Source organism: Acartia tonsa, chromosome 14, assembly GCF_053477335.1.
Source record: "Acartia tonsa isolate MP-2025a chromosome 14, ASM5347733v1, whole genome shotgun sequence".
Lineage (NCBI taxonomy): Eukaryota > Metazoa > Arthropoda > Copepoda > Calanoida > Acartiidae > Acartia > Acartia tonsa.
Genome location: NC_137273.1, coordinates 27246932 through 27263414, shown reverse-complemented (window position 1 = coordinate 27263414; position 16483 = coordinate 27246932).

The following is a 16483-nucleotide window of genomic DNA, read 5'->3' as shown; positions in this document are numbered from 1 at the left end:
TTGGTCAGATTATTATTATATGGGTAATGGTGTAAAACTAACACATCCTCCCTATTTTAATTTTTTTTTTTTTAAATAAGAGGGGAGGGAGAGTTATTAGTGCTCAAATGGCCACTTGTGGGAAAACACCACCGAAATAGTTGCTGATTTTATTACTAAAAGAATTAAGAATCTGTTCAGATTTGAGAACCCAACAAGAAGGAAGGAGGAAGGCTAGTCTCCACAAGGCAAATGTCATACCTTAAATATTAATCATTTACCTAAATTTCTTTAACTTTTATCCTATATTAAAAAGAAACTGTAAAACTATTATGGATAAATGAGTTAAGTACTTTTTATTTTTTTCAAAAAAATTTTTACCCCTCTCTTTGGTATTCTATTAAATTCAGATTAATGAAGTGTGTTGTTAAAACATTCAGATATTTTGAAAGTCAAAGATTCTGTCAACAATAAGTTCAATTACAGCTCATCTAAAGTAAATGACTTCCTTTTGTAGAATATATAGGGTAAAATATTAAAAGTTGATTTAACAAAACTTATGAATACCCTGGATTATTAAAGAGCATGTTATTTTTATCTCCTCATTGGGTTGAGTAAATAATCAATTCCTGGCAAATCCAAGCAAAGCCCAATGATGTATAATATCAATGTGATAGTACTCCAAGTTGAAATAGGTTTGCTTACAATCAATCTGTATAGCTTGTTATTTTCTATCAATGACATGAAGTATGTAGTAGAATAGGTTGGTCTGGCATCTGTTGTTCTTTCAGAATTGGAAAAATTTGGCCCTCCAAAACTAATTACTGCTCTGTCATTTGTTATGCTTTCAGCTTCTGAAGAATTTAGTACTTCAATATTAACTTCTGCATTATCAGTATTACCATCTTGTAATTCTCGAACATTTAATATTACTGCTGGCAGAGGAACCACTGTTGATGAAGGACTTGGACCAGAATAACTGGGAACTGTCTGATTCTCAAGAATGGGCCGTTGAAAGTTGATATTTGAACCACTAGTGCTTGTAACATCTATTGGATTATCTTAAAAGTAATAAATCTTAGAAACTATAGAATGCTGAGTTGGTGGAAATCTAATAACAAACCTAACATTTCTGGGAATCAATGATGTTTTTTTTCTTCATAAAATCGCGCCTTTATAGGACAAACATACTTCCGGGTAATGAGCATTGGGTTTTATTGCTGTAATAATATTATGCAACATTGTTACATGCATTTTGTTAAATTAAGAAAATTAAATCTTATAAAAGTACCTTTAACTATAAGACGATTTGAAAGCTCTTGTGCATCTGGAATTTGTCTGTTGTTACCTATCTTTGACTTGCAGTTTTTAAACACTTTAATTAACCTTAAACATTTTAAAAGTTATTTCTTTCATCGTATTATAAACTGCTTTCTGCGGATATAGAATGTACAATTATAAGATTAAAACTAGTTTTTTTAGCCCCGAGGTGCCGAAGGCAAGGGCTAAAAAAACTGGTTTTAATCTTATGATTGTACATTTCTATATTCGTAGAAAGCTGGATATAATATGATGCAAGACATAGTTTTTTCGTATGGATGAGAACCGGTTCCTATCCACCGGATTCATATGAATACGAGAAAAAAAATTACTATTACTGCAGCTAGTACAGTTTACAAATTATAAATTACAATTTTTCAACAAGATAAACTTTGAAGAGGGAGGTGGTATCTATGAGTTCCCTTCCTGTAAGCTTTTTGGAGTAATCCAAGGAGGATACCATGGTATCTTCTTTATACAAAATTTAATTTCTCCATTTTAGGGAAGCTTCAAAGAGATCCAAGCTTTGCTTTATGTTTATATTCAGATCATGTGATGGTTTTGAGCTATTTTACTACCCCAGCCCCAAGTATTATGGACTTAGCTACTAGTTTTTAAGATATTTACCATAATACAGACTCAGCTGGTAAAACAAGACACCCAAGTAAAATATATTCAGTAGGTAAGGCCGTAACAATAAGCTTCTTATTCTCTATGAAATCAGGAACAACAAATTCAATGGAGTCTATTATAAGATTGCTGCATAAGGATTCATTCAAAATTATTTGGAGTAATAAGATGAGTAGGGTTACTCCCAAGATGATAGTGAGCATACATAGTTTCAATCTACATATGCTAATTGTTAATATGAAAACCATAAAGTTATAAAGTTGCTACTCTTGTTCAATTATACTTTATTATTATTGAATTTGCTAAATTAAAAATATGTTCTTGTTATTAACAATTCCTTTCATGATCAAGATTAACATATCCAAATCCATCCAAAGCTGAGTAAACTCTAAAACCTAAAATTTATAGAACTATGATAATCTTATTAATAGATAGGTGGTGAATCAATAGAGGTGAACCCAATGTTTTAAATAAAATGATACACTTAAAATAGATAACTATAGTAAAATTACCTTGGAAGCTGAAAAAGCAGAGATAAAAGAAGTTAAGAATATTCCCACCGTTGAATACTGAACAGGTTAAAGTAGGAGCCAAGGTAAAAAGGTACCTAAGAAATTTTCAACAGTAATATTAGATTATTTTTAAGCTTTAAAGCTTTAAAGACATATGCGACAATTATAGCTGACTAATAATGTGTGGTAAGCCGAACGTTTCAGCTCACCGGTTGCGAGTTCGAGTCCAACGAGCCTTAGCCTTGAATTATTCTACCAAAACAAACTAGCAGGATTTAGTCATACAGAAATTATATATTTAACTGAATAATATTTACAATGGATGTTTACAATGCGCACCTAGCGCTACTCCTACACGGTACGGAAAAAACGCCGTAACTGGCGCTTTTAGCAGGCTAAATCTGCTTGCCGTAGGCCAGAGGCCTACACATTGCGTTCAAAATGATGGAAATTCGACCTAAAAAGGCCGTCTCACGGGTCAGTTGGCTTCTCAGTTGGCGGCTGACTGTCCCCTTACTTGCCAAAGGGTCCAATCAGAGGTAGAATAGGCTAATTTCTGTAAGGCTCGATTGAAACACGCTGACACCAAGATGTGGTAAGCCGAACGTTTCAGCTCACCGGTTGCGAGTTCGAGTCCAACGAGCCTTAGCCTTGAATTATTCTACCAAAACAAACTAGCAGGATTTAGTCATACAGAAATTATATATTTAACTGAATAATATTTACAATGGATGTTTACAATGCGCACCTAGCGCTACTCCTACACGGTACGGAAAAAACGCCGTAACTGGCGCTTTTAGCAGGCTAAATCTGCTTGCCGTAGGCCAGAGGCCTACACATTGCGTTCAAAATGATGGAAATTCGACCTAAAAAGGCCGTCTCACGGGTCAGTTGGCTTCTCAGTTGGCGGCTGACTGTCCCCTTACTTGCCAAAGGGTCCAATCAGAGGTAGAATAGGCTAATTTCTGTAAGGCTCGATTGAAACACGCTGACACCAAGATGTGGTAAGCCGAACGTTTCAGCTCACCGGTTGCGAGTTCGAGTCCAACGAGCCTTAGCCTTGAATTATTCTACCAAAACAAACTAGCAGGATTTAGTCATACAGAAATTATATATTTAACTGAATAATATTTACAATGGATGTTTACTATATATATACAACAGATTATAACAATGGTTAGGTTTGAAGGGGGTGTGGGACACAAGGGCTTAGCCCACGGCGGTAGACAATCTGCGGGGGTAGCTGTGGTAAAAGGGGAGGCAGCGCCTCCCGGTTGTATAATTGCGTGAGGGGCGCGTGATAGCTGCGTGTCCGTGCCCCTCCCCATATTTAGGCAGGCCAGTTTGACCGCTGGACAGCGGGGTCACCGGCGGTCATGAGGTAAATGGTGATATAATGGGATTAGTGCAGAAGGCTTGTTATGATAAGTCACTGCGTAGCAATTCTGTAAACTGCCCGTCCGTCTGTATGCCGTATTACCACAACCTCCCCTTCAAGGGCTGCGGGGCTCCCGAGCCACCAGGCCTTGAACCTGGGGATACGGCAACCTATGTCTGCGCAGGACAACATCTTCCTGGGGCACAGCTCGGTGGAGGACAGCTCTGGCTATACAGGCTCCGCGGGACACTCGCTGCTCTGTCTGGCTGTGGTTGGATATCAACATTGTCAACTCCCGGTTGGCTTCCAGCCGTGGGTTAGCGACGGCCAGGCCCCGTCGTTGGAAGTTCTGCCTTGTCTGCAGGACTAGTTCTGTCTCGGCGGGTAGCTGGACACGGAGGCCTAGGCTAACTCTGGAGGCTCCCAAGGGGGGAATAACGATGGATGAAGGCGCGTAAAATTCCATGGGGGCGCCTGCCTGGTCCAGGTTACTTGGCCTCCTAGCTCCCACTCGGATGGGGACGGCTGTCATCAACAGGGGGCACATCGCTTCAGCTTCGTCCTCTGGGGCCGCCTCTTCCATCTCAGTGGCCGCCTCTCCTCCTGCAGGCTCGCTGCTGGCCGGCAGGTTCTCCATGTCAGTATCAGGGTTCCAGATGGCATCTCTAGGTGGCTCTGGAGCTGGCGGCGGCGGCGGTGGTTCTTTGGGTTGGTGCTGCAGGTTCTCTTCTACAGGGTCGCGATCCTGGCCGCTAGGCTGTGGGGCGGCGGCGGCTGGCTGGTACACTGGAAACTGTCCTGGGTCACTAGCTGGCGGCGTTGCAGCTCTGGCAGGCAGCTCGGTGGCGTCCTCGTCGCCGTCCAGGTCGCCTTGGATGTCTGTTGGAATCTGGTGGGCAGTTACATCTCCAGTGTATTTGCGCAGTCGGCCTACATGCGCGGTGACCTCCGAGATCCTGGCTGTTGGAGAGGCAGGTTTGATGACATAATGGACGTCTGTGGCTTGTCGCACTATCTTCCAAGGGCCAGTCCATCTCTTGGTAATCTTGGCTGCCTTCCCTGGCACCAGGCGGGGGGCCAGATACCAGACCAGGTCTCCAACTTCGTACTTGGCCGTGCCTTCGTAGGCGGCCGCGCTCCTCCGGATGGTTCCCTCCTCTCGCTGCTGGATGGCGTCGTACACGGCATGGTAGCGTTGCAGGAGAGCTTGGACGTTGGCTGGGACCGAGGCATACTCCGTGTCTGGCAGCCGGAGCACCATGTCCACCGGAAGTTTGGCCTCTCTCCCAAAGTAGGCCAGGAACGGGGTCACGCCCGTGGATCTGCAGGCCTTGGTGTTGTAGGCGAAGGCAATGGCAGGCAAGTGTGGCTCCCAGTTGTTGTCGTCTCTGTCTAGGAACAGCCGCATGCCTGTGTCGAGCATCCGATGGAACCTCTCCACCCGGTTGGACTGCGGGTTGTAGGGCGGTGGATGTGTCAGGCCAATCTCGAGCTTGGAGGCCAGCTCCTTGAATACCTGGCCGGTGAACTCCATCCCATTGTCGGAGTGGATCTTCAGGGGACATCCGAACGTGGCCAGGTGGCGGTGCAGAAGGGCTTCAGCCACCGTGAGAGTGTGCTTGTTGGGGATGGCGTAGAGGCTGACAAACCGGCTGAACCCATCCTGACAGGTGAGGATGTAGCGGTTCCCGGCTGGGGTCTCTGGCAGCGGCCCCACCAGGTCAATAAACAGGACTTGCTGTGGATACCCCTGGCGGGAGGGCACGTGTATCCCCAACTTCAACCTTTCCTTGGTAACCTTCTGTACACACTCAGGGCAAGTCTGAACCATCAGGCAGACGTCACGGGACAGGTTGGGCCACCAGAAATGCATGGCGACGCGGGCAATAGTAGCGTCCATTCCAAAGTGCCCGGCCATGGGGGTCCCATGGGCTAAGAAGAACGCGTCCTGCTGGAGGGCCGAAGGCAGCAGGTATCTTGTTCTCTCTCCTGTCAGGGTCTGGTCAGTGGTGGTGAGGCAGCCATGCTCGTCGAGTCCCAGGGCTGCGAAGCGGCTGGCGTACTGCTGCTCGTATCGTTCCTTGCCGCGCAGCTCAGCCTTAGTTGGGGCTTTGCCATCGGCCACCCACTGGCGGACACGGAGCAGGAGGGGGTCCTGTGTCTGTGCCTCTAACACTCTAGCCGGGTCCAGCCGTGCGGCAGAGGGCCGGCCAGCTGCGGGCTCCCCTAGCTGGCAGAGGGTGTGAATGTACTCAGCTTGCTCTGCTAATTCTTCAGCGGTAGCTGTCGGCATATTATCGTCCTCCCGGCGGCTGAGGGCGTCAGCATTGGTGTTCTGGGTGCCAGGACGGTGGCAGACAGTGAAATCTAGGGCCGCTAGCTCCTCCTGCCAGCGAGCCACCATCCCTGTGGATGTGTTCAGCGACTTCATCTGTAGCAAGGCTGAGGAATCAGTGTTGATCTGGAAGCTGCGGTAGGACAACATGCCGTGAAATTTTCGAATTCCATACATAATGGCGGCCATCTCTCCCTTCCAGGACAGGTAGCGAGTCTCGGGGTCGGTTGTCTTGCGCCCCACGGCGGCAATCAGCCTCTCCTTGCCGTCCTGGCATTGACTAAGGATGGCAGAGATGGCGCGGCTGCTGAAGTCTGTGGTGAGCTGGAACACAGCCGGCAAGTCAAACCTAGGCGGCGCTCGGATGGGGGCTTGGCGAAACTTGTCCTTGAGCTGTAGCAGCTGGGCTTCCATCTCAGGCGTCCAGGTCAGTGTCTTGGCCGTTTTCTGCCGATTCATCTCGTAGGTGAGGTCGGCATACTCTGGGATGAACAGGCGGTAGTATCCAAAGAACCCCAGGAGCGCCAGCAAGTCCTTGGGGGTGATGGGGGCCGGCCAGTCCAGGATACGGTCAATATAATCCTCTTGCATGGCTATCCCCTCACGGCTGAGGGTGTGGCCCAGATAGTCCACCTTGGCTCGAAACAGCTTGGTCTTGGCTGGCTTGAGGCGGATTCCTCCCCTGCGGTGGGCTTCCAAGACTTCCCGGAGCCTAGCCAGGTGGGCCCAGGTATCCTGGTGAAAGGTCAGGACGTCATCAAGATATGACTGGAGGTTGGCCGTGCCTAATGGGTTCAGGACCCCTGCAATAAATCTGGAGTAGACAGATGGTGCCGTAGCGAGGCCAAAGGGCATCCTTTTCCATTGGTACAAGCCCCTAGGGGTGGTAAAGGCGGTGCAGGGCCGGCTGTCCTCGGACACTCGGATGATGTAGTACGCAGCCACCGCGTCTAAGGCACTGTAGACGCGGTGTCCTCCCGCTCGTTCTACCAGCTGCTGGATCCTGGGCAAGGGGTAGCTGTCCAGCTCAAGGCACTTGTTGAGGGCTCTGTAGTCGACTGCCCAGCGGGTGCTCCCGTCCTTCTTCTTGATGGGCACCAGGGGGCTACTCCAGGCGGAGTCTGAAGGCTCTATGACTCCCTCTTGCAGCCAGGTGTCCAGTTGCTTCTCCAGCTCAGCCTCCTGCCGCGGGTTCAGATCCCTAAATCTCTGGCGGATCGGCTGGGTCCCTGGTTTGAGGCGCAGCTGTAACTCTGTAGTTTGAGAAAACGTCCCTGTACTCTGATAACATGGTCCAGACCTCCTTCTTGAGCAGGGGGTCCTTGCGCAGAAATTCGTTCTCCTCCATCTCAAGGGCTTCCCACAGCTCCTGCATATCTGGGGGCTCAACAGGCTCTTGGAACGAATGGATACGAGGGGGAGGCTTATCAGAAACCTCCAAAATGTCAGGCTTTACCAGCTCCCCAGCCACCGGGAGGCCGGCGTCCAGCAGGAGGGGCGTCTCCCCTTCATTTACCACCAGCACTCGAAACACGCTGGCGGAGCCAGGCCTGTGGGCATACAGGCCTTCTGGGATGACAAGATCCTCCCCAAACCTCTGTTCTGGGGCAGATAGTTGGATGGCATCCTTAGTACGGTGCCCCACTAATTCAACAGGGACAGCCATGACACCGCGGCCAGGCAAGACCACCCTCTTGGCCGTACGGAGTTGGGGTGGTTGGCCATCAGTTGGAGTGACAGCGCTTAGCCTGTACGTGGCTGGCACGGGGTCAGCTTCGGCTCCGGGATCCACCGGCCGCGACTTGACGGGCTCGGCATCGGGAGGGGCTGAGGTGTCGGAGCCAGGCGTGGCTCCGAGGGCGTCCGGCCACGATTTGACGGGCTCGGCGCTGGGAGAGGCCGGGGCGCTGGGACCAGCCTGGGCTCCGTGGGCGTTCGGCCGCGACTTGACGGGCTCGGCGCTAGGAGAGGCTGAGGCATCGGAGCCATGCGTGGCTCCAGAGGCGGCCGGCCACGACTTGACGGGCACGGCGCCTGGAGAGGCTGATTCCTGGGGGTTGAGCGTGGCTCCAGGTGCATCAGACCGCGACTTGACGGGCCTGGACTCGGACTTGGCCGGTTGAATGGCTGGGGGTCCCAGGTAGAGGGGGCCAGGTGGACACGGCTGGCCGTTGATGAAGGTGTCAGCGGAGAAGATCGGTTCTGGAGGGCTGGCAATCTCGGGAAACGTCGTTGGCAGGTTGGGCACTGGGGGCAACCCCATGGCTAGCAGGTTGGTCCCCCTATGGGCGTTTAGCGCAGCATCCACCCAGTGCGTGCCTTTCTCAACCACACGCGGCTGCTCTGGCAGTGGGCCTGGCAGAGGCCCCTCGTAACTCAACTCTCTCTCGGCTGTCTCCCGGTCGACGGGGACACCACGGAGTGGGATGAACTCCCCACGCACCCACAAGCAGGGGGGTTGCATGTCGAAACAGAGCCTAGTTCCGAACTCCTTGAGAAAATACCCTCCTAGGTTCAGAGGGTGTGAGAGATTTCGTACCACAGTCACGTGGTACAGATGGAGTATAAGAGTGTGTGAAACTGCCATATATAATTCATATAATTTTCCGATTACCTGGAGGGGCTGGCCTTCCTCGTTAGCAGTCAGGATTTGGGTGTTGTCTGGAACCAACATGCGTTGCACGCCCATTGCGTGCATGAGGTGTTCAGAAATGACGGCAGACCCTGGTACACGGTTGCCAGAATCGACCATGGCATCAACCTGTACGTGCTGGGCAGGGTCAGGAGTGGGAAACCTCACCCTGATATGGCAGGGGAAGTGGAGGTCCTGCCCTTGAGACAGGGGGGCCTCCCGTTCGGCTGGGGTCGGCAGAAACTTCGGCGGTGGCCGAACCGCAGCTATGGTAGTATCCCTTACCATGGTGTGTAGACCGCTGGTGGTGGCTTAGACTGTAGCTTCGAATCACTAGAGCTTATCAATTATCACTGGGTCAACAATTTTATATTTCTTTTTATCACTTGGTTGACATTTATACACACTTATGTGTAGTTATCACTAGGAGCTCTAGGTGTGATTCTGGAAGCACTGGCAGCAGGGAATGTCCGTCCTGCAAGGTTCAGAGGGATGGCGGCGGCAGGGAATGTCCCGTCCTACAGCGCCGCTGGTTCGAATCCCGAAAAATGGCGGCAGGGAATGGCCCGTCCTGCAGCGCCTCGGGTTCGAATCCTGGGAGGCAGCGGCAGGGAATGTCCCGTCCTGCCGTGCCTTTGGCTCAGATTCTGCTGTCCGTCGCAGTGGTAGGCCTTACTTGTGTGCTGAAGCTTTGCAGCCACACATTGCCTTCTCAGGGAGACCAGCACTTAGCTGTCCGTCTCGTAGGTTTGGCCTGGGTGTCCTGGGGCTTGTCCCAGCTACACTTGCCAATTTAGACTCAGTTTTGTAGCCGTTTGAGCTAAATTATCCGATTACCGTGGCTGCGCACCTAGCGCTACTCCTACACGGTACGGAAAAAACGCCGTAACTGGCGCTTTTAGCAGGCTAAATCTGCTTGCCGTAGGCCAGAGGCCTACACATTGCGTTCAAAATGATGGAAATTCGACCTAAAAAGGCCGTCTCACGGGTCAGTTGGCTTCTCAGTTGGCGGCTGACTGTCCCCTTACTTGCCAAAGGGTCCAATCAGAGGTAGAATAGGCTAATTTCTGTAAGGCTCGATTGAAACACGCTGACACCAAGATGTGGTAAGCCGAACGTTTCAGCTCACCGGTTGCGAGTTCGAGTCCAACGAGCCTTAGCCTTGAATTATTCTACCAAAACAAACTAGCAGGATTTAGTCATACAGAAATTATATATTTAACTGAATAATATTTACAATGGATGTTTACTATATATATACAACAGATTATAACAATGGTTAGGTTTGAAGGGGGTGTGGGACACAAGGGCTTAGCCCACGGCGGTAGACAATCTGCGGGGGTAGCTGTGGTAAAAGGGGAGGCAGCGCCTCCCGGTTGTATAATTGCGTGAGGGGCGCGTGATAGCTGCGTGTCCGTGCCCCTCCCCATATTTAGGCAGGCCAGTTTGACCGCTGGACAGCGGGGTCACCGGCGGTCATGAGGTAAATGGTGATATAATGGGATTAGTGCAGAAGGCTTGTTATGATAAGTCACTGCGTAGCAATTCTGTAAACTGCCCGTCCGTCTGTATGCCGTATTACCACAAATGCACAACGAATTTAAAAAGTATACCCTTAATTACTACGATCTGTAAAATGTGTCAACCAATGAGATGTACATTTACTATTCTCCTATTGGATGATTTAGACATTACGTCTTTCTTTTCTACGTGTATATTTCAATATAATTGTTAATGTTTTCTCTTTCTTATTTCTTGAAGAGTTTTATATGGTTTAGTATTTAATATAATCCATGTTTTATCAATGTATAAACTTAGTTTTAACGTTTTTTACCTGACTAAACTTGGTATAAAGAAAGCGAGCACATCAAACAAAATCATATAATGAATAAACACTATAAGCATTGATAACAACACCCATCTCATTAGAGCGGCTTTGATATCTTGCTGTGACTCGGCCAGATTTCTGTAATATGTTTATTCTTGTTTTATCTTAATTCATGTTGTGGCCTAAAGAAATAATTTTCCACACAAAAATCAAATCTCCTCAGTACCACCAACACCATAGAAAATTTATAAGAAAAAGTTAGTTCAGACATTTATCTTTGATAGCAGTCTATCAAATCACACTTCGAATGTATTTTTAACATTAACAACAGACTGATATGACCAAAATGTTGTGCTTTTTGGTAAAATAATTCACAAATTATTACATTCATTTATGTAAAAAAACTCTTCTCAAAATAGTATGAACTGTGTTAACATGTATAATATAGGCGTAATGGTAATGTTTGCAGAGGAACAAACTTTCTAAATATGCCTTAGGTTTCAAAGAATAATATGTAATATTACAAAGTTTGTAATCATAGGGACTACATCCAACATAAGACTACTGTAGACCTAAATATAGAAAAGCCTTGCTTTTATAAACACTATACATTCCTGTAGTAAGAGTACAACCATGTCAATACAAGAGAACTGAAAATGCCAACTAAGATTTCAACAATAATTGTTATCCAGGTATGGATGAATGGGAGACTGGTAAATAGATTTTGGTTGATATAGAACATGGATATGTGCTGAAAGAGGTGTTTATGATTTTAAGACCAACCTTTTCATAAAGCTTAACACCTCACAGACTCGACAAAGTGGCTGAAAAAAAGAGCTGTGTGACGTCAATAGATCCATCTCTTTTTAAGGGGTTTCCCTTTCCCACTTCTCCTTTCATCTCTCCTTTTTATGATGCCCTGCACAATCACATGGCTTATTTTTACCCACTTTGTCGAGTCTCTTAACACTTTCCTAAAGCTAAATCTAATCGTGAAATTATTTTACATCCATCTGCATAAATTTATTTTACACCCGTCCCACCCTCCCCTGAGATTCACATTACCTGTTACCTCATGAGTTCAAGGTCCTCTTAAACTTCAAGCGGTTGTCATAGGACTTTTGTCATTTATTTAAACTGAATGAGTTTACCCACCCAAAGAAATTAGATTAATGAGTATCCAACAGACAACCTACAATTTGATTTCAAGTTCTATATTCTAGAAGTTTTGTAATGTGTTGCGCCAGTATACAGGCCAAGACATTCTATCTAGTTTAACTAAGTGGCATAACAGAAGTAGGTTGCTTTAAATAGACTCTAGTATGACGTGGGTGGTCCTGATGAAAATTCCCCAACAACATTCAGTCACACTACCATTTTATAATGCAGCAGGTAGGTTTATGCTCAAAAAGTTGTCAAAATTCATGAATGTGTTACTTTAAATATCCGTACCCCTTTTAAAAACTCTGCAATTATAAAATTGAATTCGTTGTGACTGACAAATCTTTGCCAGGCCAATATGCTATCTAATTCATTAAAATTTTGTGTTTAAAGTATGGATAACTAGTATAGATCTTGAAATAATTGGGTTATTTAATAGCAATAGTCTTAGTGCTTTGCATCTGCTTCAATATCAAAACCATCCCTTGCTGTAATTATTACAATAGCCAAGAAAAGTAAAAACCCGCCAAATTTTCTTTTAATTTCTTCTATTTCTGGCATATTTGAATTCTGAACCTAGTAAAAGTGTCTGACTCTGATTATGACGTAAAAAAATAAAGCCAATAAGAGGCCAGTATACACTGTAATTGACCAATGGTAAAATTTATAGTGGCCTCTCATTGGCTAATTTTTTTCACGTCATAATCAGAGTCAGACACTTTTACTAGGTTCTTTAATTCTCTGAAACAAAGACAATTTATATTTATAAAAAACATAAACAAAAATAAATCCAAAATTAAACATCACAGCAGAACTTTAAATTAAAGGCCCACATACATAACTAGAATTGGGAATTCTTAGCAATCTATCTTTGGTGACAGCTAAGAAATTAACTATCGTTCCATAGACAGACTGACAAAGTTCATCATATACCTAGATTATATGCTTATTTTTCACTTATCTTTTCACAGAAAAAATTCATCGTATTTTTTAAGTAAATTCTAATTTGAACAGCCATTCAAAGTTATTTTTAGAGAAGCTTTGCTACAAAAATATTTTTTAAACCTTATTTTTTTTTCAGCCACCATGGCGCAAAGTTAAAAAACTTTTAATAACAAAAAAAAATATTATTGTTATATTTTTATCTCCAAACCTCTTCATAAATTTTACGATTAATTTTAAAGGATTTGTTGTTTTATTTTCAAACATAGTTTTCCAATATACGATTTGATCAAATTTTACACATAATTGCATTTTACGGCGTAGCTCCTTTTAAATTTGGGCATCAAGCATAAGGAAAAAGGATAAGAGGATGAATACTCACCCCTTTTTCATGGTAAAATACTACTTCCCCATCCCTAAATTTAGAAGCAGACGAAAATCAAAAACCGCCCAGGGCTTTTTGTAAGTCAATCATAAATAATAATGTGAATAAAAAGAAAAGCGGTATTTAGCAAACAGCCGTGGGCGGTCAGAATCAGCTGAATGTTCATTATGAAAAAAATTTCCCCCTTTTTATAAATAAAAGGATTCATCTTTCATGAAAAAATTTTTTTAAATAAAAATAAAATTCTATGTAATTTTTAATTAAAACATTAAAACGAAAATATCTAATCTAATATTCTTGCCCTAAATATGGAAATAGTAAAAAGTAAAAAAATATTTTTTTAAATAATTTTTAATCCTCCCATTTGAAAAGTAGTGGAATAGCAATAAATTTTAGCGCGGCAACAGCGCTGAGTAGGCCTCTAGGCCCACTGCCTATTTTCATCTTCTAGTTGCTTCGATTCCTCTCTTTTATTTTTTTCTCTATGGCATCAAGTCTCACTATGTCAGTCACAAAATATAGATAATAGAAGGTTTCGTGATTATTCATTTAATTATGATTCAATCTTATAAGCACGGCTACTCTATAAGTTTTAATACAATTTTATAAAAGTATTATTATGCATGAGTTTTTATGTTAATTGATATGTGCAGTGTTATGATGTATAAAAACTAATAAAAAAACTTTTGTGTAATATTATGCGAAAATGTTTATTGGTCATTTTCAGCCATATTTGTATTTTATTTTGCGGAAGGCGCCTTTTAAGAACTCTAGGTGCATCTCTGCGAGAAAGGGATACCCCCCTCTAAACTCATAGATATTAATAAAGTATAAGACTGGAGGGGTATCATCTTATCTTTAGATGGTTGAGAGACCTTTCCCAAAATAGAACAAAACCTTATTTGCCTACATTTCAACATAAGATGCCCATGCTTTAGACAAACTCAAATTATAGAGTAGTTTCTACCAGCGATTAGGGTTGGGCCGGATATCCGGTCTGGCTGGTTATTCGGTCATTTTCAATATCCGACCGGATACCGGATATTAAAACTATCCGGTTACATAATATCCGGCTGATTTTTGACGCCGGATATCCGGTTACATAATATCTGGCTGATTTTTGACGCCGGATATCCGGTTACATAATATCCGGCTGATTTTTGATGCCGGGTATCTGGTTACATAATATCCGGCTGATTTTTGACGCCGGATATCCGGTTATCCGGCCGGTTATCTGGTAATTTGCCGGATATCGAACATTGGCCAGATATCTGGCCGGAACCGGATATCCGGCATTATAAATCAGCCTGATATCCGGTATCCGGCCAATAAAGTATCCGGCCTAACCCTAGTTAAAATCACACATATGTTGATGACCTAGCTTTTATTAAAATGTAATTGTAAACTAATTGTCAAATTAGAATTGGCTTATCCTCCTATTATAGAAAAATAAATTTAGATTATTAAATTAACAAATTATCAGAGATCCAAAGGGATAAGACAATGACTGATAGATTGATGTAAATTCCAAATGATGATACACAAAATTACCCCATCTGTAGATTACAATAAGTGGTTGAAACGTTTGGAATTTCAATTAATGTATCACAAATCAAAATTAAACAAAAGTCTGCAAAGTTCTTAAAACAACTATAATAAAAAAATATTATTGTAAAGCTTTGGGGACTAGTGATATATACAGCCCAAGGCCTCAGCACTCCCTGACAAACAGACAAAATAATTTTAAAGTAGATACTGATTGAACTACTAAATCTTTACACAAAAATTCAGATTCATATCCTTATGAAAAGCTAAGAAAATAAATCTTCACACACAAAAGTAACATAAGCAGCTATCTGAAAAGATGGAATAATACTAAATCAATATTTTTTTGAGAGAGAAAACAATTATCATATTTTAATGAAAGGTCGATAAAATTGTTAAGCATACACTGAAGTTGGTCAATATCGAAACCGCCAACAAGGACCATAATACCTCTAGTTTATAAACTGATTAAGCATAATCAAATGAAACCTAAAACCCTTACAGATCGGGTTAAACTCCACCCCTCCCCCCTAGTTTTTTTAATGTCATTTTTTGTAGGTAAGATTGATAGTTGTGACTTCGTGACATTTTAGGTTTAGTAATTATGCATCGGCAAGAGTTAATTTTAAAAGAATATCTGTTTTGTGTTGGTCATGGTGTCCGGTCAAAGTCGGTTAGGTGCATTATGACTTTTGAGTAAAAAATAGAGATATATTTTTTTAATGAATACTTAGATATCAATGAACATCTGAGAAAAGTGGTGCTATGACCGTTTGGCTGTTTGACCGCTCTCTGACCGATTTTATGACCAATTTTTTGTCTGTTTTTTTTTCTATAGATATATATCATGAATATCCTGGCTTCTATTTCAGCTATTTTTTCTGGTAAATCCTTGAGCAATAAGGAACTTCCCTGATTAGGAAAGTCATGACCATTTGACCACTCCTTGGCCAATTTTCTAGAGAGCGATCTTACGAATAGGACTAGAAAAATATATTTTTTTTGTTATGATAAAAAAAGCTCCACCTAAAATTTGGTAATCTTAGCTTCAAAATTGGCCGCTCTACAGCTGTTTTAATATTTAGCAGCTGGCCGCTTAAAACAGCTGGGAAGCAGTCAGACAACCATAACTGGAAAAAGAAATTTTCTCTAAAAATGTCCATGAATCACCAGAGAAAAAAATTATGTCTCTATCTAGAAAAGGAGCCGAGTTAGAGAAGGGGCATAATAAGCTTTTTTCTTGGGGGGTGGGACACCCCCATCCCCTCAAAAAACAAAAAATTCTCCAACCCCCTTTTTTTGCTAGGCATCAGCCTGTAGCAAGCGAAATTTTAAAAAACAAATCTGTACAAGGAGCCTATTTTTTAAGAACAAATTCTATATAGGAGGGTTGACTTCCCCTTACCTCATAGGGCTAAGCCCCTAAAGGCTAGTGGCGAAGCCGCTAGTAAGATTAAAAAACATAATTGAAAAAACAAGATTAGGATTTGCAGGACCATACCTGGAGCCTATAAAGTTAAATAATAGTTATTTCTCGCATCGTATTATAAACGGCTTTCCGCGGATATTAAGTACAATTATAAGATTAAAACCAGTTTTTTTAGCCCCGAGATGCCGAAGACACGGGCTAAAAAAACTGGTTTTAATCTTATGATTGTACATTTTTATATTCGTAGAAAACTGGTTATAATACGGCGCTAGACATAGTTTTTTTTGTATGTATGAGAACCGGTTCCTATCCACCGGATTCGAATGAATATGAGGAAATTAATTTTTAACATTTCTTATTATTATGGTATATTTTAGCACCTTGCATAACACTTTAAAAGTCTAATA